Genomic DNA, 23,852 nt, shown 5'->3' with positions numbered 1-23,852 from the left:
GCCATGTAGGAGTGTCCAGCGCCTTAACCACCATGCCACCTGCTGGTCCCATTTTTTTTTTTTGACAGGGGAAAGAATGATATATCAAGGCAAAAAAGAGCATTAGTGTGCCAGGACCAGGGGTGCAATGGACTGAATTGTGTCCCTCCAAAATTTACAGGTTGAAACTTGAGCTCTCTATGAGGACTATTCTAGAGATAGAGCTCGAAGGATCATTAAAGTTAAATGAGAGGGAGAAAGAAGGAGCAGGAGGCAGACCCTGCAATCCCAGAGACAGAAGAACCAACAGGCAGTCCCAAGCCAAGCTGTTCAGCTTAAACTAATCAGCAAGAACCCCCACCCAGCCTTCTGTTGGGGAGGAAGGGCCCTCCAGCCCTTGTGATGTGCAAGCACACTGAGAAAATTGGTCTACCACCTTCCTTTCTATCTGTACAACCTCCATCCACATATGGAGCAGTTAGATTTTGGTATACAAGAACCAAATACCTGAAAATAGGAGTTGCTGGAAGAATTCTTTCTCCATAACTCTTGTGACAGTAGAAGGAGAGAAACTCCCTTCTGAATACCTAAACCTTAAGCTCTTACTGTGGTTCCACATTCCCACCTACAGTAGAGGAGAGAAATTGGCACAGATCTTATGGACATCATAGAGAAGTGCAAGAGCACACAGCTACAGAAACATACTTTGAAGAAGTAGAAAGAAGTGATTCTACCACCACTAGGTAACTAAAAATCAAAGCAGAGCCTATTAATAGGAGAAAATCAGGAAATGCTCCTTCCTACTTCAAAGGATCATCACTCCTCACCAACTAGGGATAAAATACAAGAGATCATAGAAATGTCAGAAAAGAATTCAGAATATTAATTGTGACCATATTAATCAATATGCAAGGGAAAATATAGCACCAGTTGCAGAGGGTGAGAAAATCCTTTCATGACCTGATGGAGGAACTTCATAAGGAGATAGACAGACTTAAAAAGAATCAGCAGAACTTCTGGAGATAAAGAATATGTTGCAGAAGATCAAAACCTTTTTTGAAAGTATCAACAGCAGACTAGACCACACAGAAGAATCTCTGACTTTGAAGACAAAACCTGTGATTTAGTCCAAGCAACTGAAAAAAAAATAGATGAATAAAAACATCTTGGACACCATTGAACAGCCAAATTTCATCATCATAGATAATCCAGAAAGTGAAGAGACAGGTAAAGGCATATAGAACATCTTTCATACTATATTAACTGAAAATTTTCCAAATTTAGAGAGGCATGCAAATATCCAAATCCAGGAGATGCAAAGTACACCAAATAGATAAAACATAAAAAAATCCTCTCCAAGGTATATCATAGACAAATAAGAAAAAAAAATTAAAGACAAAGAAAATCTTTAAAATGGCAAGAGAGAAATGCCAAACTACTTACAAAGTTTACCCCATTAGACAAACATCAGCTCTCTTAGCTGAAACAATGCAAACAAGGGAAGTATAGGAAGACATTTATTTATCTATTTTTTTTTTGAGAGATTTTTGCCATAGGATGTTTGAGCTCACTAGAGAGACAGAGAGAGATGGAGAGAGAGAAAGTGAGGAATCACCCCCCCTACCCCCCAGGAGAAATGGCCATGCCACAATCCCTTCTCCTCCATTTTCCTCTTGGAATTTTGGGAACAGATGAAAATGCGTACAGTGTGAGTTTTAAACAGCCATGTGAGAGTCCAGCACCTTGACCGTTACACCACCTGCTGTCCCCATGGGAAGATATATTTAAAGCTGAAAGAAAAGCAATTTCAGCCAAGAGTAAGTACTATACCCAGCAAGATTATCCTTCAAATGGGAAGAAGAAATAAAATCTTTCCCAGATAAACAAATGCTGAAAGAATTCACCAAAATGAAAACAAGTTCTTCAGGAAATACTTAAGGAACTACTATATCAGGAAAGCTAAAGAGAGACAAATAGAAGAAAGAGAACACAAAACAACTAGAAGAAAAGGATAAGTCCACACATGTTGATAATAACATTGAATGTCAGGACTAAATGTAAGTTAAACAATTTTACACACAAGCAGGTTTACATACAAATCTACCAATTAATTGATAGATGTTGTATCCCCAGATTTAAACTTATGTATTTGTCATAACCATTACTCATTGTTATAGAACTAGGTAATTGAGAAAAAGTCCATACTGTTACAGCTGAGTTCAGTTCCTTGGGCTGAATAATAATTATAATAATAATAATAAAAAACAAAATAAAATGAAGTTTGTAAAGCCTATAAGTCACCAAATTACTGACTTTACCATGTCTTCACTTTTAAACATCTTTTTCAATTTTGTTTTAACTTTGCTTTTTTGAAGACTTATTTCTTTATGTACAGTACAGTACTATGGTCTTACAAAAACTCAATGTATGAATAAAAGTGTTCTTTTTTTTTATCTTTTCCTAATGAGCTATTGTTATGTACAATTTTACCTATCTATACTAGAACCAATGATAGATACCCACAGATTTTTCAGATTATAAACTTTGATCTCCCACAATCTTCTGTAAAGAAATTAAAAATTCTTCTTCCATTGGCTATGTTAAGATTGTCTTTGTTAATTTATAAGATTGCTTATTGCCTGATTCTTAATCAACATGTTTTTCTTTAGAACTGTACCTCACAGTAAAGAATGTCATAAACAATTCAGTATATGCTTACAGAATAGCCATTGGAGCAAATTTTGAATGCTCACAACATAAAGTTAAATGTTGAAGGTGGATATGTTCATGTCTTCAATTTGTTTATTATACACCATATACATACTTTTAAAGACCATTCTATAACATACAAAGATATGTAATAATTACACGTAAATCAGAAATTACAATAAATATTTTAAGAAAAAGAAAGTTTAATGAGGTCTATCTGGTGCTCTTATAAGGAAAAGAAATATCTCTCTTTCCTCTACATAGGATACAGTGAGAATGAATGACTAAAAAAGGGTTAATTTAGTGTCTTGCTGGTGCCTTAGATATATATATATTTTTTTTTTGGGAAAGGCTCATCTCAAATGCCCAAGTGCTTCAGACATTCTTTCTCCTCCTCCCTTTTTCATCCCAAATTAGTTGGTCCTTTCTTGACTTCATCACAGATGTCTGAACCTGTATTTTTCTAAATTCTTGCCTTCAGACCTAAAGATTGTAACATTCATTAACGGTTGACAGCAAAACTAAAGACAGAATATATGGCAGACTACAGCAGCCAGATATGACAACCAGAGATAACAACCAAACAATCCAAGGACTAACAGATGTTCTGTCCCAGGATTACCCTAATTTCCCCACCATAATCTCTCCTTTCCTTAAATCCCAATAATAGCTCCTTGCCCCACCCTTCAGGCTGATACTACTCTTAGCATCTGGCTCCTTTCCTCTCTTGGAAAGTGAATGCATTCCTTTCTACCTGCTTTCACTCTAAGTTTGTGAAATTCTTTCATAGCCTGTGACAAAGACCACACTAAGGTATTGTAGAGATCATCTTAATAGAGAAGATGGCCATCTAAAACCAGAAAGATAGCCCTCAGCAGGACCTGGCCAGACTGGCAGGCAGAACTTGGACTTCCAGCCCTCCAGAACCATAAGAAAATAAGTCTCTGTGAAGTTCTGTGGTGTTTTGTTATGGCAGTCTGAGCTGACTGACTAACACAAAGTGAGGCTCAGTGACTGAGAGGCAGGGAGATGGGCAGATGACAAAGCACGGTGGCTCAGTGTGCCATTTAACTGAAAACTGTGACTGGGATGGCTCCCAGTAGAGATCAGTTTCATCCTTCAAAGTGTTTGAAATCCACAGCTGGACACCATGAGTTTACTTCTCACAGATGGATAGCAAGAAAAGCTGCCTGTGACAATATATATACTTAATTTTGGGAATTCTGGCAAGAACATTACTTAAATTACAAAGAATATGCACATCTTATGACACAGATAGTGGAAGAGTCTCATAAAAATAGGCCTTTGGCTTCAAAATTACTATCTAATAGAAGTGGAAGTTTGAATCCTCAGTTAAAAATAGGCCTTTGGCTTCAAAATTACTAGCTACTGGAAGTGGAAGTTTGAATCCTCAATGTTTCTTAATTTTTGACAGCCTCAATAAACCACACGTGGCGGCACAGTTTCCCAGACTACTGATCTGATCATTAGGGTTTCTATTTTTCAGGAGTTAGTAGGAGGGAAAACAGCCATATCCAAGCTACAGGGAGATCTGCAACCACTGATAATTAGAAAGAAGTAAAATCGATGGCTAAATGAATGTGCAGTTTACACGCAAAGGTAACCTTTTATTCTTTCCAATTAGGCTTTCTCCTGTAGACTTGGCAGATGAGGCTGTGTTATAAATAGAAGTGATATTTTGTAGGGTTCTTCTAACTGAAATGTGCATGAGGTCAAATTATAATCAAGGTAATATATATAAGTAATGAGCTGAGCCCACTTTCCCAGGCATTTATCTATTTAGTGGTAATAAATGAGCAAAGATGAAAAGATAGCTTCCGGACAAATGCAGCCAAATAGTTACTCTCGTGGTTGGCGCACACCAACTTATCTTTTTGTAATGGATGCTTGCCAGTGATAATTGACTTCATTTGTTAATTGTATTCATAATATTAATGAGCTAATTAGCATAACAGTCACATCATATTCTCCTGTGGTCGAAGTCTGGGGAATCACAAGTTTTGCACACCTTGTTGCTATAGATATACACATGCATTCCAATTATGTACAAATTCAAATGCCATCTGTGTTGACTTTACAGAAGGACACCCTGAAATCATTCCTTGCCTGTTTTTAAGGGTGTCTCTGAGAATTTGGTAGACTGAATTTTGACCACCGAAGACCCTCTGCCCAGACTTCAGTCTCCTGCTCCCCAGTCTAGCCAGGCGTTGGGATAAATCTATCAGCAGCCACCTATATTTGAGTTCTGAGTGGCCCCATTCAGGGATTTCGACCACCAAAGACTCTCTGCCCAGACTTCACCCTCTCGCTCCGCAGTCTAAGCATTTTGCAGGAAGGGACTACATATGGAATCAAGAATCCCTTTCCTTTCTTGAACATCATCTTGGGAAGAAGGAAAGAGGGACATATGAAAGACTGTACATTTATTTCAGACACATTACCTAAGTACTATGTTCCAGTTCTGGGATTGGCCTGAGATTGCAGAATCGAACTAAAATTTCTCATTCCCTCTTTCTACTTATAAGGGGAGTAGTGGAGAACTGATAAGAGGGATGAATCAGGAAGAAAATAACCAAGCTTGATTTTCTCAAAATTGATGAACACATCATTTACCATTGGTGATAAATTCAACTTTTAGCACTCTTCCCTTCTTTAGTTGCATGGCTGGTTCCCCTTGGCCACCATCTAAAGCTATCCAGGTGCTCACTGAAAGTTTGGAATTCTGTCTCAGATACTCCTATTGTTCAGGATATTATAGAGGCCTTAGGAACTCTGCATCAGAAACTGGGATCAAAGACCAGATATTAGCTCAAGAAGCAGGGCAGAGACCAAATACATATTTCTTTTAGTATCACGATATTATACTTGTTCTCTCTCATTGTGAGAGAGAGGACTTCTCTCAGGAACTTCTTGATAACTCAAACTGCTTGGGGTCCATGTTCTCCTTATTCTCTTCAGTTGTAGTAGTTCCATTTTAATTTTTAGGGATTTCCTAAAATATTTAATATTTAATTTTATGTTTTAAAATTAATATTATTTTAATGGAAAACTCAGAATTACATACAAAATATATCATTTAAATAAAGACCTTTGTGGCTAAGTAGTTGAAGCAGATTGACATATTATTTTCCTAGGTAATATATTTAAATCAAACATTTTTACAGTTCTTAAGACCCAGTAGCTTTTATTGCAACCTACACAAGGTGACTAGGTTGGATAGGTTAAGGTTAATCTAGGCTGCACTTTCACAGGCCGAATCTTGAAGGCATTGCTATAGACATGGTTTTAGCGTTGCAGGATTGGAACATGTTTTCCATCTTACTCCCAATTGAACAAAATAAATAGATTATTATGTAATAATACATGTTCATTTTTAAAGTCAGTATAGTGTAGCATCTGCAAATCCCTCTTTCTTCTGTTGTTGTATTGCCTTCTCTCATTTTGACCCTTCAATTTCTATCTTATAAAGACCCTTGTGATCACATTGGGTACACTTGGATAACCAGGACACTCTCCCCATCTCAAGATTCTTAGTCACATTCACAGACTCTTTTGCCATGTCAGGTAACATATTCACTGATTCTGACAATTAGGGGGACTATTATTTAGCCTCATTCAGGACTTTTACTAGAACCTGGATAACAGATGGAAGAAAGAAAGTAAAGTGTTGGACAGAAAGGGGATGATCAAAGCAAGCTCAGAAAGTCACAAGTGGAAAAAGATTAGGGTACAGAGGAGCCCAGCCCAGTTAAGACTGGAGGCTTGCTATCTCCTTCACCTCTCATCTCTCATTCCTCGTATTTCATAATACCTAGGGATATGATTTCTATGTCTGCATATAGTTGTTGCATCAAGTTTGAGGCAGAGTTGGTGGATTTACTCAAAGCCATACAGATTGGTAATAGGATTATAACATGAAGTTAATGCGATGCTAAACTGTTGCTTAACTCCTAAATCCCACTACCTATGCCCATGCTGCTTTTGCATATTTATGTAACTATGACATAAATAAAAACATAATTCTGAACAACAAAGTACATGTAAATGCAGCACACTCCATGAATCTTTTGATATACATGTATTTTTAATCATATACTTGAAAATATTCTTTTTCTTTTTTCTTTTTCTCTTCCTTCCTTCCTTCTTTCTTTTTCTTTTTTCCTTTTTCTTTCTCTTTCTCTTTTTCTCTTTCCCCATCTTTTTCTCTCTTTTTTCTTCTTTCTCCTTGTTGAGGTCCCAGCTTATGTCTAAGCTTTTTTCCCCTCACTCCAGGGTTTAGTCATATCTGGGGCACTGTCTATGTCTGATTTTTCACTAGTGTGTCTCTTAAGTCAGAGTAGTGTCTGACATTTGACAGGCCCTTATTGTTTGTTGAACAAATTAATGAGTGGTGCTATTTACACCAGGACTTTGGAGCCTTATGGAAAATAACTTGACTCAGGGAATAGGGAGTCAGGTACACACTTTTAGCACAATTAAAAAAAAATCCTGGGCAATTCAAATTCCAGCACTGGTGGCTTGAAAAGCATGCCAGCTGTGTTTGCATAAGTATCCTAAGTCCTGGCAGGTTGGAGAAATGAAAGAGAATGGATTGTGATGTGAGCACACCCCATTGGGTAGTTTCTTCCCTCTGTCGCTGTCTCCCATGTCATGCATGTGCATGATCACATTGCTTTCTGGCAATTAAAAAAGAAATCCCAGTCCTGGAGGAAAAGAGGGTCACTTGGAATCCAGTTTTCTTTCTTTCACTCAGATTGCCCTCTACTTCCCTGTGGACTCTCCTTGGAAGAGAACTGCAATTAGAATTCATTAAAGTCTTTCAAGAACACCTGGTAACACTGTTTTGGGGGAATTTAGTATTAAATCCTCAGGCAAAAGTGGCCCTGTCTTAATGTAGCAGGGGCACATGATGGTGCTGTGTTGTGGGCACTAGAATCTGCAGCAGCTTTGGCCCAGCAGGGTAGCTCTGGAGCACTATCGTGTTGACTGAGGGACATTATGACATATAATGGCTGTATGAGGCCAGCAAGGCTCTTTTAGGGTCTCCGTGAGCCTTGAAAGCCATAGCAGCAGTCATCAGTGCATGGGATGGGCACTGAGCTTCTGAGCACACATAGGACATCCCATAGCTCCTGGAAATGGTTGGGAGACACTGAAGGGAGTTGAAGGGGATTTCATACACAGTAGTGTATGAAAGAAAAATCAGACAACTCTTGTTCATTGTTAGTGTGATCTCGCATTTACCTTTTAAATGAAGTTTGAATAAATATAAGTAATGTGTAAACAATACGTGTATTGTATGTGCAAATAACATGTGCTGACAAACAGTAATATAGGTAGATTAGATGGACATACATGACAACTTTAAAAAGTCCATGGAAAAATAGAATTAAAGTATGATTCTACCTTGGTGCCAGAAATTTTTGAAATTCATGCATAAGTTTTTTTCAAAATTTACATTTTTTCATAATTTACATTTCACATGAATTTTTTGAAGCCCCTTTGTATATAATATATTAACACTAATATGTACACACAAGCCACACTTTATTTGCCCTTTGTATATTTCTATATATAATGTGTGTGGGTGCATAAACAGAAATCAATTGATCATTAGAGTTTTTGCTATCAGAGAGACTGACAAGCTCAGTCACATACAGATTAATATGAATAGTAAAGGTCATTAAAAAGCAACCCAGTGGACCAACCTAATTTGAATGTGGTCAGGCAAATGAACACGAAGCTCACTGCTCTTGCAGAAAATGTGGCAGTAGCAGTAAACAATCCCAGAAGGCACTGTTAAGGCAGTTTTTCTTTTTTTCTGAGTAAGAAAGGCTAGAGGAAAATAGCAAAACTATTATTTTGGGTGCAAAAATTTATTTTGTTTTATTCAAAGTCAAAGCTAACATTTTTCATGGCTCTATTTCTTTAAGTCTGGAAAGAGATATATGATTATCTTCACAAGAACTTTCCTGACAATATTATCCGGTTTCCTTATGGAGAAGCAAAATTTAATAGAATCTTTAAAGTCCATAATTACAGAATACCCAAAAAGGTATTTGTGTAGTTAATTTAGAAAAATGTGACTTTTTTTGGTGTTATTTTTCTGTTCTTTGCCTAGTTTCCAAGGGAAGAGTTAGTAGATTTAGTTTTTGGAGGGAAAATATCTGTCCGTCAGAGAGAAGACCACCCTGTAACTGTGTTTTTGGATATGGAAGGTCTGTGTATGTTTGTGTGTGTGTAATTGTTTGTGGTTGTAAGCTTTCTATTTCAAGCGTAGAGGAATAGAATGGGTTGATCACCAGGAATGTGATTTGATCCCCAAGAGTGTGAAGGGCAGTAGAAGGCTGGGAATTCTAAGGGTGACAGAGACCAGAGCCTTCTGGAGATGAGCGCCCCAGCTGTGGCAGAACTTCATGTAGTGCATTAGTTTTCTATTGCTCTTGCAACAAATTACTGCAAACATATTGACTTCAAACAACACCAATTTATTTTCTTACAGTTCTGATGTCAGAAGTCTGGCAGGCTCATCTGAATCTCATAAGGCTAAAACCAAGGTCAACAGGCTACTTTCCTTTCTGGATTCTCTAGGGGAAGAATTCATTCCCTTGTTTATTCAGTTTGTTGACAGAATTCAGTTCCTTGTGGTTGTGGGACTAAGGTCCTTCCTCGTCCACCGGTGGTCAGCTGAAGGCTGTTAGCTTTAGATTGCCTACATTCTTGGCTTACGGTTCCATTCCTCCATCTTCAAAGCCAACAAGGGTGAATTGAGTACCTCTAATGCTTTGACTCTTTCCTGCCTCTCTGTCTCATCTCTCCAATGAACTGTTTTACCTTCTCCTTCCATTTATAAGGGCTCATGTGATTACATTGGGTAATTCAAGATAATCTCTCCATTTTTAAGGTCACCCAATTCCGTCTGCAAAATTCCTTTTGTTAAATATATAATGTAACACACACAGGTATAACAGCAGGGAGTGAAATCATGGGGTCAAAGTTTTGCCTGTCACATATTGGAATGGCTACTTGGGTTACTTAGTAGACTGAGGCTTTGGGAACTTCAGCGATCATCCCTTTGGCCAAACTTGGTATAGAGAAAGTGTACTGTCAATGGAGTTGGCCATTCGTGAATGCATCTCAAGGGCTTGCTAAGGAATAACAGCAGTAGTGATTTCTATTTTAGTCCAAGGATCCTTACCTGACCCAACAGGGGGTGAATTCTTGAAAATGACTAGCACTAGACTTATAATTAACTGGAATGGTAAGGTATGCAGTAGGTTAGGATGTTTTCAGCTATACACAACACAAACTTGGATTGAGTTGACTAAGTAATAAGGAATGTTATCACAAACAGCACAAAGTGGAAAGGTAGGGTGGCTGAAGAGCGGGTTAACTCTGGACAGCAATGCCATTGAGGAGCCAGATTCTTCTCATCTTTCTTCCTTCCTTTCTTCAGCTCCCTGGTCTTGTCCTTGGACTGTGGTTTCTCTTACTGTCAAGTTGCTTCTTTGATTTCACATCTAGTGATGCCTATGTCCAATGGAAAAAAGAGCATGTCTTTCTGTGTCTCTTTTAAAGATGGAGTAAGTGTTTCCCAGAAGCATCCAAGCCTCCTAGGGTGTCTCAGTCATTTACTGGCAAGTGTTCCATTAAGGCCCCTCAGGATTTGCTTACCTTGGCTAGGGCTGAGGTGGCAAAGTGTTGTCACCTGGAAAAAAAAATCAAGGTCCTGTTAGAACACTGGAGTGGACATTGGGCAGGCAACCAGTGGTGTCTATTACAGGGAAAGGACCAGATTTAGTTCAATTTAGGAAAATGAATGAAAATAAATGTGACATTTATTCTCCATTTTCATACAGAATCCAAGATCACATTAATTTTCTTGTTGCCATAAGCAGAGAGACCTGGTCAGAGAGTGTAAGAGAGTTGCCCAGAGCTACACAGCAGGGAAATGGAGGGTCATGGACTAGGATCCAGGTTTTCTGCTCAAATAAACTTCTCTCTCCACTATCCTGAACTTGTGTTGTAATAGTCCAGTAGATCATTACATCAAAATTCTGTCATATTTTCAACTGTACACTTTGATTTATAGCACAAAGCATTTTAAACCACCCATTATAGTTTTGAATAAATCTTCAACAGAGAAATGAAATTAATATATTAGAAATAAGATAAATTTCTCCCTGCCTCATACACCATACACTCATATCAGGAGAGACACCTATAGGAAGATAATCAAAATATTTGTGGTATTTTAGCTTGATATTAAATGGAACAATATACTTTTCATTTTTTTCTCAAAAGAAATTTTTGTTTAGCAAGAAGAGTTAAACTACTAAATTTAAAATTGCATTAAAAAGCCATTCTCAAATAAATAAGAACAAAATCATAGGTCAATGAATTTTTCTAAACTCTGCCTCAAATCATATCTGACTGAGAAGAACATGGAAGTTTTAGCATAAAATACAATTACTTGGGAGCCAATAAGACACAAAGAACAGAAGTTAAGAAAATTCTGAACCAGAGCAGTAATAAATAGAAGCAGCCATCAGTGTATTTTGGCAAGAATACATAACTTTGTATGGATTTTAAAATACAAAATATGTAATACATAAAACTATCCAAATCACTGACTATTCATGAAGAATCCATTGCATCTGGAAATTGAAACAGGCTATCTCTGTTTATAAAACTAGAGAAGCAATTAACTAGGCTAAAGAAAATTCTCTCTCTACCTTGGCCCCCCTGCCTTCTGTTAGTCTTATATGAAGCTTTTAAGGAATAGTCAGCTGCACAAAAATATCTGCTTGCCAGATTTCCTCTTCTCCGGGAGCCCACCATCCTGTTCTATCCCATCGAGCATGTTTATTCGAAAGTATGAATGGGTTCCAGGGGAGGCGCAGATGCATTTATTTAGCTAGCTGCTTGCTTTTTTGAAATTGCTTGTTCAAATGAAGGCAATGGTTCTGGAGCTGGACATGCTGGGTGATGTCCACATGTGGGAAGTGCTGAATGATGGATCACGTAACGGCTACAATGCGTATTTGCCGAATGATAAATGTTCTAGATTTAACTCCCATGCATGCATGGCCAGGAGATGACTAGTATATTGGCATGATGAGGTCAGAAAGTCATTTATTAGTCAAACCACTCAAGCAAGGTCACAACATTACTTTTTAGTAGTCTATTATACTTTAAAGAATGGACACAAAGCTTTGATTTTCCTTTTGAAGGTCACTTTCTGAATCAATGAGTTTTTTACTGTGTATATTGCTAGAATGAAGGATTTTAGTCAAAATAAAAATTATGTTAAAAAAGGCATTTACTGATGATCTAATAATATATATCGATGATCTAATAATATATATCGATTGTTAAGATTATTTTCTGGGACCAGCAGTTAGCGTAATGGCTATGTCTCTGGACTCCCATGTAGTCGACTGCAGTTTAAGTCCCCGACCCGGTGGCTTAAACTCACACCGGGTGCATGTGCGTGCGTGCCCAAGATCCCGAGAGGAGAATGGAGGAGAAGGGATTGCGGCGTAGTCATCCCCTCCCCCGGGGATGTGTTTTCTCTCTTTCTATCTCTCTGTCTCTCTCTGTCTTCTTGGTTAGCACACATGCCCTATAGCAAAAACACCTCTCTAAAAAAAAAAAAGAAAAAGATTATTTTCTTCTTTCATATTGGTAGCATCCATTAGATTAGGTTGAACATTTGTATGTGCCAATATTTGACAATTTTGACCTTAAAAAAGACAATTTTATGTGGTTCAACTGATTATGTATTAGATTTAAATTCATTTCAATAGTTAAGCAAATACTAAGTTCCTACTGAGATACTATGCTAACTGCTGAAGGTATAAGGGTGAACACAATAGGCATAGGTCTTGTCTTTACAAATCTTATAGTCTAGAGAGGTAGCAAACAATTAAACTGCTATTTTGATGGAGAGAGAACAGTTATATATAAAATCAGAGCAAGGGAACCTATTTCATTCTAGAGAGGTCAGAAAAATCTTCCCAGAGGGATGAAAGCTAAGCTGAACCTGAAGCATAGTGAAAATTAGACAGATGTTTGAAACAGGGGTGCGGAGGCTCCAGGCTAAGGGAACAGTGGTGTGAAGATGCAGAGGCAAGAGCAATATGGTAGGAGTGTGTGTTCCTCTCTCAGAGGAACTGAGAGACACTCAGTGTGGCTGGAGCAAAGAATGAAGAGAGGCTGTGTGGAGAGATGATGTCTAGAGGAAGAAGGGCATCCAGGGTAAAGAGAAGACTGTAGTAAGAGATTTACCTCTTTTTTTTTACATTTTTTTTGAGAGGTTTTGCTGTAGGATGCATGCACTTGCCAGAAAGACAGAGAGAGACAGAGAGACAGAAAGCGAGAAATCACCCCCAGGTGGGATGGCCATCCTGCAGTCCGTCTCCTCCATTCTCCTCTCGGGATCTTGGGCACACATGCATACGTGCCCAGCGTGAGTTTAAGCCACCGGGTCCGGGACTCGAACCATGGTCGGCTACATGGGAGCCCAGCGACATAGCCATTACACCAGCTGCTGGTCCTGAGATTTATCTCTTTATTCAAAAGACAATGAGCCAGTACTGGACAGGGAGTGACATAATTAATTATAATGATGCTATAGAAGAAGAACTGTATGATTGCTTTGTGGAGAATGGTCTGGAATATGGGAAATCACTTAGGCTGTTTCTGGAATCCAGGCAATAAAAGATGGCAGCATGTACTGGGGCAGTGAGTGTGGAGGTCGAAAGTGCAAGACTCAGCCATTTAAAAGGCAAATGGACAGGTCTTGTTGACGGGCGTGACAAAGAGATGGGGGGGAGGGTTGATCTACCAAAGTAGAACTGCTTGAAGGTACTAAAATTTTCATGGCCATAACCAACAATATCATTTATTAAAAAATTAATTGATGCATAATGATGGTACATACTGGATTACAGTGTGATATTTTGATACATGCATACGCTGTGTAATTATGGGTATTTAATGTAAGTATCACTTCAAACATTAATCTTTTTTTTTTTTTTGTTGGCAACATTCAAAAGCTTATCTTCCAGCTTCTTTGAAAACATCATTTTGGGACCATTAGGTGGCATAATGGTTATGTTGCTGGACTCCCATATAGTCCATGGTTCAAGTCCTGGATTGGAGGTGCGTGCGCGTGTGTGCCCAAAATCCTGAGAATGAATTGTGGCATGGTCATCCCCCCTGGGGGTGACTTCTCACTTTCTGTCTCCCTGGAGAGTGCACACACCCTAAAGCAAAAATCTCTGTCTCTTAAAAAAAAAAATTCACTTAATAACCCAGTGGGTTGCAGTATCACAGTTTCCCACTAGGTGCTGCTCTCTAACATCTTCTGAATTCTAGCTTAAATCTAAACTGGTTTCAGAATATATAACAGTTGTTATGTTTTAGCTTTAGCAATTCCAAAATGTGTGTATGGAGTTTACTTAACATGGAGAAATACCCACAGAATTGTGTTGCTTAAAACCTGATGACAAAAGTTTCAGTTTATAGTTCAACCCTATGGACATAGTAAGACTTTGCCATTCAATTCTGTATTCTATTTAGACATAGCTTAGACTTGAATTTGGTAAAGATAGGCCAAGAGTGGAGTTGATCCATTGTTGGAAGGTTGATCCCTTATAACAAGCTTCAGTTTTCATTTAACAGACAACAGCTCAACTGTATCCCTGCTTTCAAGAAAGATTATTCTCCTCAACGAGGAGAACGTGTTAAGAGAACATTTATTTACTGAGTGCTTATTTTTCACATACTTTAATTAATTTACTCAAATCAATCTTTTGAGATAGTTCTTTTTAACTCCCATTTTTACAGATGAAGGGAGACGTGGGAGATTAATTTATGTGCTCAAGGCCACATAGCTGCCAAACAACAGAACTGAGACTGGGCTTCCAGTATACTTTCCCCTCCACTTTACTGTGTCATCTTCAGTATGTCCCACAGCCACAGCAAGCCATTAGGCACAAAGGCATGATTAAAAAGGAAACACTTTGATATCCAGTTTAGATTTTAGTCAATTATCCTTTTTAAAAAAATTTTTTTTTTTTATTTTGAGAGATTTTTGCAACAGGGTGTGTGTACTTTGTCTTTACAAATCTTATAGTCTAGAGAGGTAGCAAACAATTAAACTGCTATTTTGATGGAGAGAGAACAGTTATGTATAAAATCAGAGCAAGGGAACCTATTTCATTCTAGAGAGGTCAGAAAAATCTTCCCAGAGGGATGAAAGCTAAGCTGAACCTGAAGCATAGTGAAAATTAGACAGATGTTTGAAACAGGGGTGCGGAGGCTCCAGGCTAAGGGAACAGTGGTGTGAAGATGCAGAGGCAAGAGCAATATGGTAGGAGTGTGTGTTCCTCTCTCAGAGGAACTGAGAGACACTCAGTGTGGCTGGAGCAAAGAATGAAGAGAGGCTGTGTGGAGAGATGATGTCTAGAGGAAGAAGGGCATCCAGGGTAAAGAGAAGACTGTAGTAAGAGATTTACCTCTTTTTTTTTTTGCATTTTTTTTGAGAGGTTTTGCTGTAGGATGCATGCACTTGCCAGAAAGACAGAGAGAGACAGAGAGACAGAAAGCGAGAAATCACCCCCAGGTGGGATGGCCATCCTGCAGTCCGTCTCCTCCATTCTCCTCTCGGGATCTTGGGCACACATGCATACGTGCCCAGCATGAGTTTAAGCCACCGGGTCCGGGACTCGAACCATGGTCGGCTACATGGGAGCCCAGCGACATAGCCATTACACCAGCTGCTGGTCCTGAGATTTATCTCTTTATTCAAAAGACAATGAGCCAGTACTGGACAGGGAGTGACATAATTAATTATAATGATGCTATAGAAGAAGAACTGTATGATTGCTTTGTGGAGAATGGTCTGGAATATGGGAAATCACTTAGGCTGTTTCTGGAATCCAGGCAATAAAAGATGGCAGCATGTACTGGGGCAGTGAGTGTGGAGGTCGAAAGTGCAAGACTCAGCCATTTAAAAGGCAAATGGACAGGTCTTGTTGACGGGCGTGACAAAGAGATGGGGGGGAGGGTTGATCTACCAAAGTAGAACTGCTTGAAGGTACTAAAATTTTCATGGCCATAACCAACAATATCATTTATTAAAAAATTAATTGATGCATAATGATGGTACATACTGGATTACAGTGTGATGTTTTGATACATGCATACGCTGTGTAATTATGGGTATTTAATGTAAGTATCACTTCAAACATTAATTTTTTTTTTTTTGTTGGCAACATTCAAAAGCTTATCTTCCAGCTTCTTTGAAAACATCATTTTGGGACCATTAGGTGGCATAATGGTTATGTTGCTGGACTCCCATATAGTCCATGGTTCAAGTCCTGGATTGGAGGTGCGTGCGCGTGTGTGCCCAAAATCCTGAGAATGAATTGTGGCATGGTCATCCCCCCTGGGGGTGACTTCTCACTTTCTGTCTCCCTGGAGAGTGCACACACCCTAAAGCAAAAATCTCTGTCTCTTAAAAAAAAAAATTCACTTAATAACCCAGTGGGTTGCAGTATCACAGTTTCCCACTAGGTGCTGCTCTCTAACATCTTCTGAATTCTAGCTTAAATCTAAACTGGTTTCAGAATATATAACAGTTGTTATGTTTTAGCTTTAGCAATTCCAAAATGTGTGTATGGAGTTTACTTAACATGGAGAAATACCCACAGAATTGTGTTGCTTAAAACCTGATGACAAAAGTTTCAGTTTATAGTTCAACCCTATGGACATAGTAAGACTTTGCCATTCAATTCTGTATTCTATTTAGACATAGCTTAGACTTGAATTTGGTAAAGATAGGCCAAGAGTGGAGTTGATCCATTGTTGGAAGGTTGATCCCTTATAACAAGCTTCAGTTTTCATTTAACAGACAACAGCTCAACTGTATCCCTGCTTTCAAGAAAGATTATTCTCCTCAACGAGGAGAACGTGTTAAGAGAACATTTATTTACTGAGTGCTTATTTTTCACATACTTTAATTAATTTACTCAAATCAATCTTTTGAGATAGTTCTTTTTAACTCCCATTTTTACAGATGAAGGGAGACGTGGGAGATTAATTTATGTGCTCAAGGCCACATAGCTGCCAAACAACAGAACTGAGACTGGGCTTCCAGTATACTTTCCCCTCCACTTTACTGTGTCATCTTCAGTATGTCCCACAGCCACAGCAAGCCATTAGGCACAAAGGCATGATTAAAAAGGAAACACTTTGATATCCAGTTTAGATTTTAGTCAATTATCCTTTTTAAAAAAATTTTTTTTTTTTATTTTGAGAGATTTTTGCAACAGGGTGTGTGTACTTGCCAGAGAGAGAGAGAGAGGAAGTGAGAAATTACCCCTAGGAGGAATGGCCATCCTGCAACCCCTTCTCCATTTTCCTCTCAGGATTTTGGGCATGCACGCACACATGCCCAAGATGAGTTTCAAATGGCAGATCTGGGATTCAAACTACAGTAGGCCCTGTGGGAGTCCAGCACGAAAACCACTACACCTCCTGCTGGCCCCTTGTCAATGATCTTTTAACATTTACTTATCAGCTATGGTAGCCATCTTATTCAAGTGTAGTTAGTAGACTCACGTTGATAAGGAGCTTGATAAATAAGTTGATAAAAGGATACTGCTTCAACTTAATATACTTAAAATATATATACTTACATGCATGTATATATTTATATATTCTTACTTACCAGAGGGGGCATGGTCTCACCACAGAGAGTCAGAGACAGAGAGAGGGAGAAAACACCCTTCAAAAAGGCATTGTCATGCTGCAGTCTCTTTGCCATGTCTCCATCCTGTCCAGATTTTGGACTCACGTACATGTGTGCTCGCGTGATTTTCAAGCCAGTGGGGCTGGTACTTGAACCACAGTCTCAGTGATGTGGAATCTGAGTCCCTTAACTACTAGGCTACAAGGCCAGCCCAGCTTAAGACATTTTTGAAGTGGTTATTAGTAGACTTTAATTGACTAAAAAACCCCAACAAACGAACAAACAACAAAACCCCCGAACTGTTACGATAGGACTCTTTTTAGAGTCACTTGTTGTTCATGCCAGATGGAAGCTCATCAATGCAGCTTTTAGACAATGACAATTTAGCCACAAGAGATAAAGGAGCAATGCCTACACGCATATGTAGTTGATTACAGAACCACTGAATGGAGCCTCAGTAGTTATTCATAGGGACAACTAGCGAGGGGGTAAAGCCTGCCATATTGCTTTTGTTGTAACAAAGACATCACTCGAAGGCTGACTGCAAGGAGAATCCACACATGTAATTGAGAAGAGACGGTGTTCTAGTAAGAAAAGAAAAAGTGGCTGGAATCATCCGGGCCTCTTGGATACAGATGCCAGGACACTGCCATCCATTTCCGATTTCTTACATACACTGGTAACTAATAAAGTTTACAGGCTTAGGCAAAGATGATGTAGCAATATTAAGTCAGACAAAGGAGACTTCAGCGGAGGAAATATTAGAGACAAACCGGTCTGCCACATAATGATAAGGGTTCAATTTGCCAGGGAGATAGGAACATTCTAAACTGTTATATAATATACTTGCAAGTACATAAAGCAAAGATTGACAGGAATTCAAACAGACAAGAGGTAGAGAATTTGGCAGCTGAGTGGAAGATTTAAAGCATTTTCCTCTCAGTAATTAATAAATCTAGAAGATTAAAAAAAATCAGAAAAGATAGAGAATATTTTAACAACATAACTGACAGTCTCTGTTCAATGGACTTGCATAGCACACTGTACTCATGCTCTTAGGACATTTTCAAAATTTACATTTAATCATTGTACGTTTTTACACCATGTGATATAGATTCTCAAAGCATAAATGCCTTGCATGTGGAAGATATTACATACACCAGAACTTTCCATTCTTGTATCTGTTAAAGTTTTCCCCTTGAGTTCTTTTCTCCCCCACAACTGCCCAGCTCTTCCCGGACTGTCTCTGATAGGTATCTAGGTGCTTCTGCTATTGTGTCTTCCAGTCTTTCAGTTTCTACTATAAAGTACAGTTACTCGCTATATATTGAGCAAAGACATACAAACTTCGTCTAGTCTGGTTTGCTTTGCTTAATATTAAACATTTTATTTTCAGGTACTTTGTATCAAATGATAGAAACTTTAAAAATACTTCTAAATAATTTGTAAACTAAAAGAGAAATTTTAATAAAAGTATTGAATAATCATGAATATCTAACAAATAATTTGTAAGATGCAGCCAAAATAATATTTTGAAGAAAACATGCACCCATGAATATGATGTACATATATATATCCAAACATTAAAAAAAGAGTATCAAAACAAAGTCCTTAAAAGATCAGGAAGAAATGAAAGGAGATAGCATATATTAATGAAACAGAAAACAGATAACATAGGAAGAATAGAAAGAGACAAAAACCTATTGATAACATAGGAAGAATAGAAAGAGACAAAACAGAGATCTTTGGAAAGCTAAATAAAATTGACAAACCTCTGGGAACAGTGGTTCAAGGAGAAAAAGTACAAATAAAAATTATTAAGGGGACCAGCAGTTAGCGTAATGGCTTTGTCGCTGGGCTCCCATGTAGTTGGCCGTGGTTTAAGTCCCGGATCCGGTGGCTTAAACTCATGCCAGGCATGTGTGTGTGCATGCCCAAGGTCCCTAGAGGAGAATGGAGGAGAAGGGATTGCGGCGTGACCATCCCCCCTGGGGGGGGTGATTTCTCGCTTTCTGTTTCTTTGTCTCTCTGTCTTTCTGGCAAGTGCACACACCCTATAGCAAAAACCTCTCCAAAAAAAAGTTATTGAGAATGAAAAAAGAGTATAAGCACAGATGATTTGGAGTAAAAAAAATTAAGAATATAATGAATAACATTTTGCCTATAGATTTTTTTTTTGGAGAGATTTTTGCTATAGTGTGCGTGTGGTTGCTGGAGAGACAGAGAGACAGAAGGTGAGAAATCATCCTCCGGGGGAATGGCCTTGCCATAGTCCCTTCTCTTCCAGTCTCCTCTAGGCATCTTGGGCATGCATGCTTATGTGCCTGGCGTGAATTTTTAAGCCTCTGGGTCCGGGACTTGAACCGTGGCTGACTATGTGGGAGTCTAACAACGTAACCATTCTGCCATTTGTGGGTCCCTATAGAATTTTTTTTTTTTAAAGCTAAAATGGATTTATTTCCTGAAAAGTACAAACTCTCAAAAAAGTCTCATGAAAATAAGAAAACCTGGATGATCTCATAATGGTCCAAGAAATTAAATTAATAGTTTAAAAATCTTCCCTTAAAGAAACCATGCCAGATGGTTTCATTGGCAAATTTTACCAAACATTCCAGTAAACAATAACTAATTGTATTCAGATTGTTCCAGAGAATAAAAAAGAGGAAACATTTTCTACTCACTTTGTGAGGTTAGTAATCTTAATTCCTCTGAAAGAAGTCGACTTCTAGCTCTTAGAGAGGACCAATGTGATCAGGAGGTGGTGCTGTAGATTTAGAGTTTTGTACAGAAAAGGTAGTCTGGGGCTGATGCTTGTGTCAGAAATTTTAGGGAGCTGAAGCTGTTTGTTTCTGTAGGAGAATTGTTAACAGAAGCTAAAAACATAGGGAGTCCTGAGCCAGCAGGTGGTGTGGTGGTTAAGGCAGCCAGACTCCCACATAGCTGAGTGTGGTCCGAGTTCTGGACCCGGAGACTTGAGACTCATGCTGGGTGCATGTGTGTGTGTGTGTGTGTGTGTGTGTGTGTGTGTACCCAAAATCATGAGAGGGGAAGGAATTATGGTATGGCCACCCCTACCCCTCCCCAGGGGGTGATTTCTCATTTTTGTCTGGCAAGTGCACATGCCCTATAGCAAAAAATCTCTTAAGAAACAAAACAAGCTTTTTCCTTTCTTGCTTCCCGGCCATCTTGGCGGCTGCTTTTGGTTGGGGGCCATCCTGCACCTAAGGCAGGAAGATGGTGGCCGCAACGAAGATGAAAAAGTCGCTGTAGTCGATCAACTCTCGGCTCCAACTTGTTATGAAAAGTGGGAAGTATGTGCTGGGGTACAAGCAGACTCGGAAGATGAGCAGACGAGGCAAAGCCAAATTGGTCATCCTCGCCAACCACTACCCAGCTTTGAGGAAGTCTGAAATAGAGTACTATGCCATGTTGGCCAAAACTGGTGTCCATCACTGCAGTGGCAATAATATCGAATTGGGCACAGCATGTGGAAAATACTACAGAGTGTCACACTGGCTATCACTGATCCAGGTGATTCCGAGATCATTAGAAGTACACCCGAACAGACCAGTGAAAAGTAAATCATGCAACATTTTTCTTTCATAAAGCTTGCCAGAGCTTGTTTAAAAACAAAACAGAAAGAAACAAAACAAACTAACAAAATGAAACAGGGAGTCCTTTCTTCTCTTTTCTGGCCCTCCAATCTGCCATCAATACTCTTATTGGCAGAGTTTAACTGGAAACCAGCATCTGGAAAATGTAGTATGCAGGTTTCTAACCCTGGCTTCACAGAGCAGAGTGTGAAGGGGCGTTTCTGGACCAAGAGACAAAGGGAGATGACACAATATTTATTAATAAGTTGTTAAAAACATTCTGTTTAAAAGATAAGAATGTATACTATCACCACTTTAACTTTGCACTAGATATCTTGTTCAGTGCAACAGGCCAAGAAAAAGAGATGAAAAATAACAAAAAATTGAAAGGATGTAGAAAAATCATAATTATTTTCAAATGATACAATGGTTTAATTCCCAAGAATTAACATGAACATTATGAGGAAGGGACTACACTTCTGCTGTTTCAATTAGTATTATTTTTTTCTTGGTGAGATTGGTTCTGTGGTGTGTTCTTCCCTCTCATGGTAGCTGTAGTAGAGGGTCTCCCTGTCTTTTCCCAAACTTCATGGTTATTTTTCTTTTTTTTGGAGAGGTTTTTAGCTATAGGGCGCGTGCGCTCACCAGACAGACAGAGAAAGACAGAGAGACAGAAAGCGAGAAATCAACCCCCAGGGGGGTTGACCATGCCGCAATCCCTTCTCCTCCATTCTCCTCTCGGGATCTTGGGCACGCACGCACACGCGCCTGGCGTGAGTTTTAAGCCACTGGGCCCAGGGCGTGAACCGCGGTCGACTACGTGGGAGTCCAGCGACATAGCCATTACGCTAACTGCTGGTCCCCAAAGTTCATGGGTGTTGAGAACAAGACATGGTGGCTCAGATGACATCAGAGATGGTTTGTTCCTTGAAAACGGCAGTTAAGATGGTGACTGCTCAATTATCTTTCTTTTTTAGATGATATATTATATTTTAATTTATTTTATACATTGAATCACTATACATTACTTAGCTTATAATTAATTTTCCAACATGAATACATTTCATACCAGTCCAGTAGGCTGGAGCCCCTTTGTGGGTACCAGCTTTGTCCCATTGTTCTGGGAGTTGTTCTCAGAAGCTGAGCATATCCGTTCAGGTCATTTGGAAAGCAGATGTTAAAATGGAATTATTAATAGACTTGTGAGAAATTTAATCGGGGGAAATACCTGTGAAGAATAAATGGGGAGGGGGTAGGGCTGGGTAGGACTGGACAGGGAGAGGTTCAGATCATAATGAAATTCTGACACTTGTGAAAAGAGAGGTGGAAAGAATTTCTTTTTGTATATGGTATGAGTAGGAAGAGCCTCAGATTGAAGTGCAGCTCTGAGAAAGCGTTGGCCAGGCTGATGGGGGCGTTCCTGAACAGACGGCCAAGTAGAGGAATTGTGCACTCGGTGGGGCTCTGTCTCTAGGACCCTCACTGGTTCTGGCACTAGAGAAGGTGTGGCCTCATGTGGATGCTGCAGTGGATCCTGAAAGCAGCAGCTAGAGGCTGTCAGCGAGCTATACTCCTGGAACCAGTTCTTTCAGATATGGCTTATTACCTGTTGATGATGACGTGTACAGTATTCTCAACGGGATTGGTCTGAGAAGTATTTCATCATGGGTCAAGTTTTTGTTACAAGCAAAATGAGAAATAGTGATTGACTGGTTAAAAAAAATAATTGGAATAATAATAATGATCAGGAAATAAAAAGAAAAGATATCGAATCGGGATTTTAATGTCTCCGTGTTGACTGACAAGCATGGCGTTCCCTTTTGAAAAAGCAATGTAATACACTGTAAAGTTATATGTAATCCAATGTAATATAAAGATGATTATGATGCTAATAAATTAAAAAAAAAAAAAAAGATCGCAGCACATTCCCGTGGCTGCCTTTCTCAGTCTGGAGTCATCTTCTGTCTGCTCAATCTGTTCAATGATGTTGATGTTTTTTCTTTCTTTCTTTCTTTCTTTTTTAGAGCATCTTAAGTTCTGTTTTGAATAGCTCTCTGTTTAAACTTGCTGTTGTAGTTTCTGTTTCCTGTAATTTGATTGGCCACTATATCCCCCAAGTTCAGCAGAGTATTTGGCTTATTGTAGGTGATCAATAAATATTTCTTGTATGAATAAATTTAAATGGAGTGGCTAACAGTGTTTTAAAAACAGGTTACTTAATATTTAATTGCTGATTATTTGTGTTATTGCAAACAGTCTTTTCGGCAAGGTCTGATAGACTCATAGACCCATGTTTGGATTGACATGGCTGATGCTTGTGTTGAGATGGTGGGAGGGTCCAGGGGTTCCAGGCTGGGTCTGGCAGTGAATGAGTCATTCCTGGTACAGAGAAACAGCTGTAGCCTGAATTCCATGGAGTTGATGAAAGTGAAAATAGATTGGAGGGAGTTTACCTTAGAATGATGAATGAGTGGGTGAAAGGCATCCACTGATATTTGGGTTTATATGCAAATTAATGTATTATATCTATCTATGTATCTATATATCTTTTGCTGGGTCTGGCAGTGAATGAGTCATTCCTGGTACAGAGAAACAGCTGTAGCCTGAATTCCATGGAGTTGATGAAAGTGAAAATAGATTGGAGGGAGTTTACCTTAGAATGATGAATGAGTGGGTGAAAGGCATCCACTGATATTTGGGTTTATATGCAAATTAATGTATTATATCTATCTATGTATCTATATATCTTATCTATCTATCTTTCTCTAGAGATTAAAAAAGTCAGCCAT

At 38.9% G+C, this 23,852-nt stretch overlaps 1 pseudogene; it reads left to right on the top strand.

Annotated features, from left to right (window-relative positions):
- The first annotated feature begins 20,641 nt into the window (after positions 1-20,641).
- LOC106734240 (60S ribosomal protein L30 pseudogene) lies at positions 20,642-21,051 on the top strand (annotated as a pseudogene).
- Positions 21,052-23,852: the final 2,801 nt, after the last annotated feature.

This window comes from Tupaia chinensis, unplaced genomic scaffold (genome assembly GCF_000334495.1).
Source record: "Tupaia chinensis unplaced genomic scaffold, TupChi_1.0 Scaffold150006_1, whole genome shotgun sequence".
Classification (NCBI taxonomy): Eukaryota; Metazoa; Chordata; class Mammalia; order Scandentia; family Tupaiidae; genus Tupaia; species Tupaia belangeri.
Note: the sequence above shows the minus strand (reverse complement) of the source record. Positions and strands in the feature narration are given on the sequence as shown.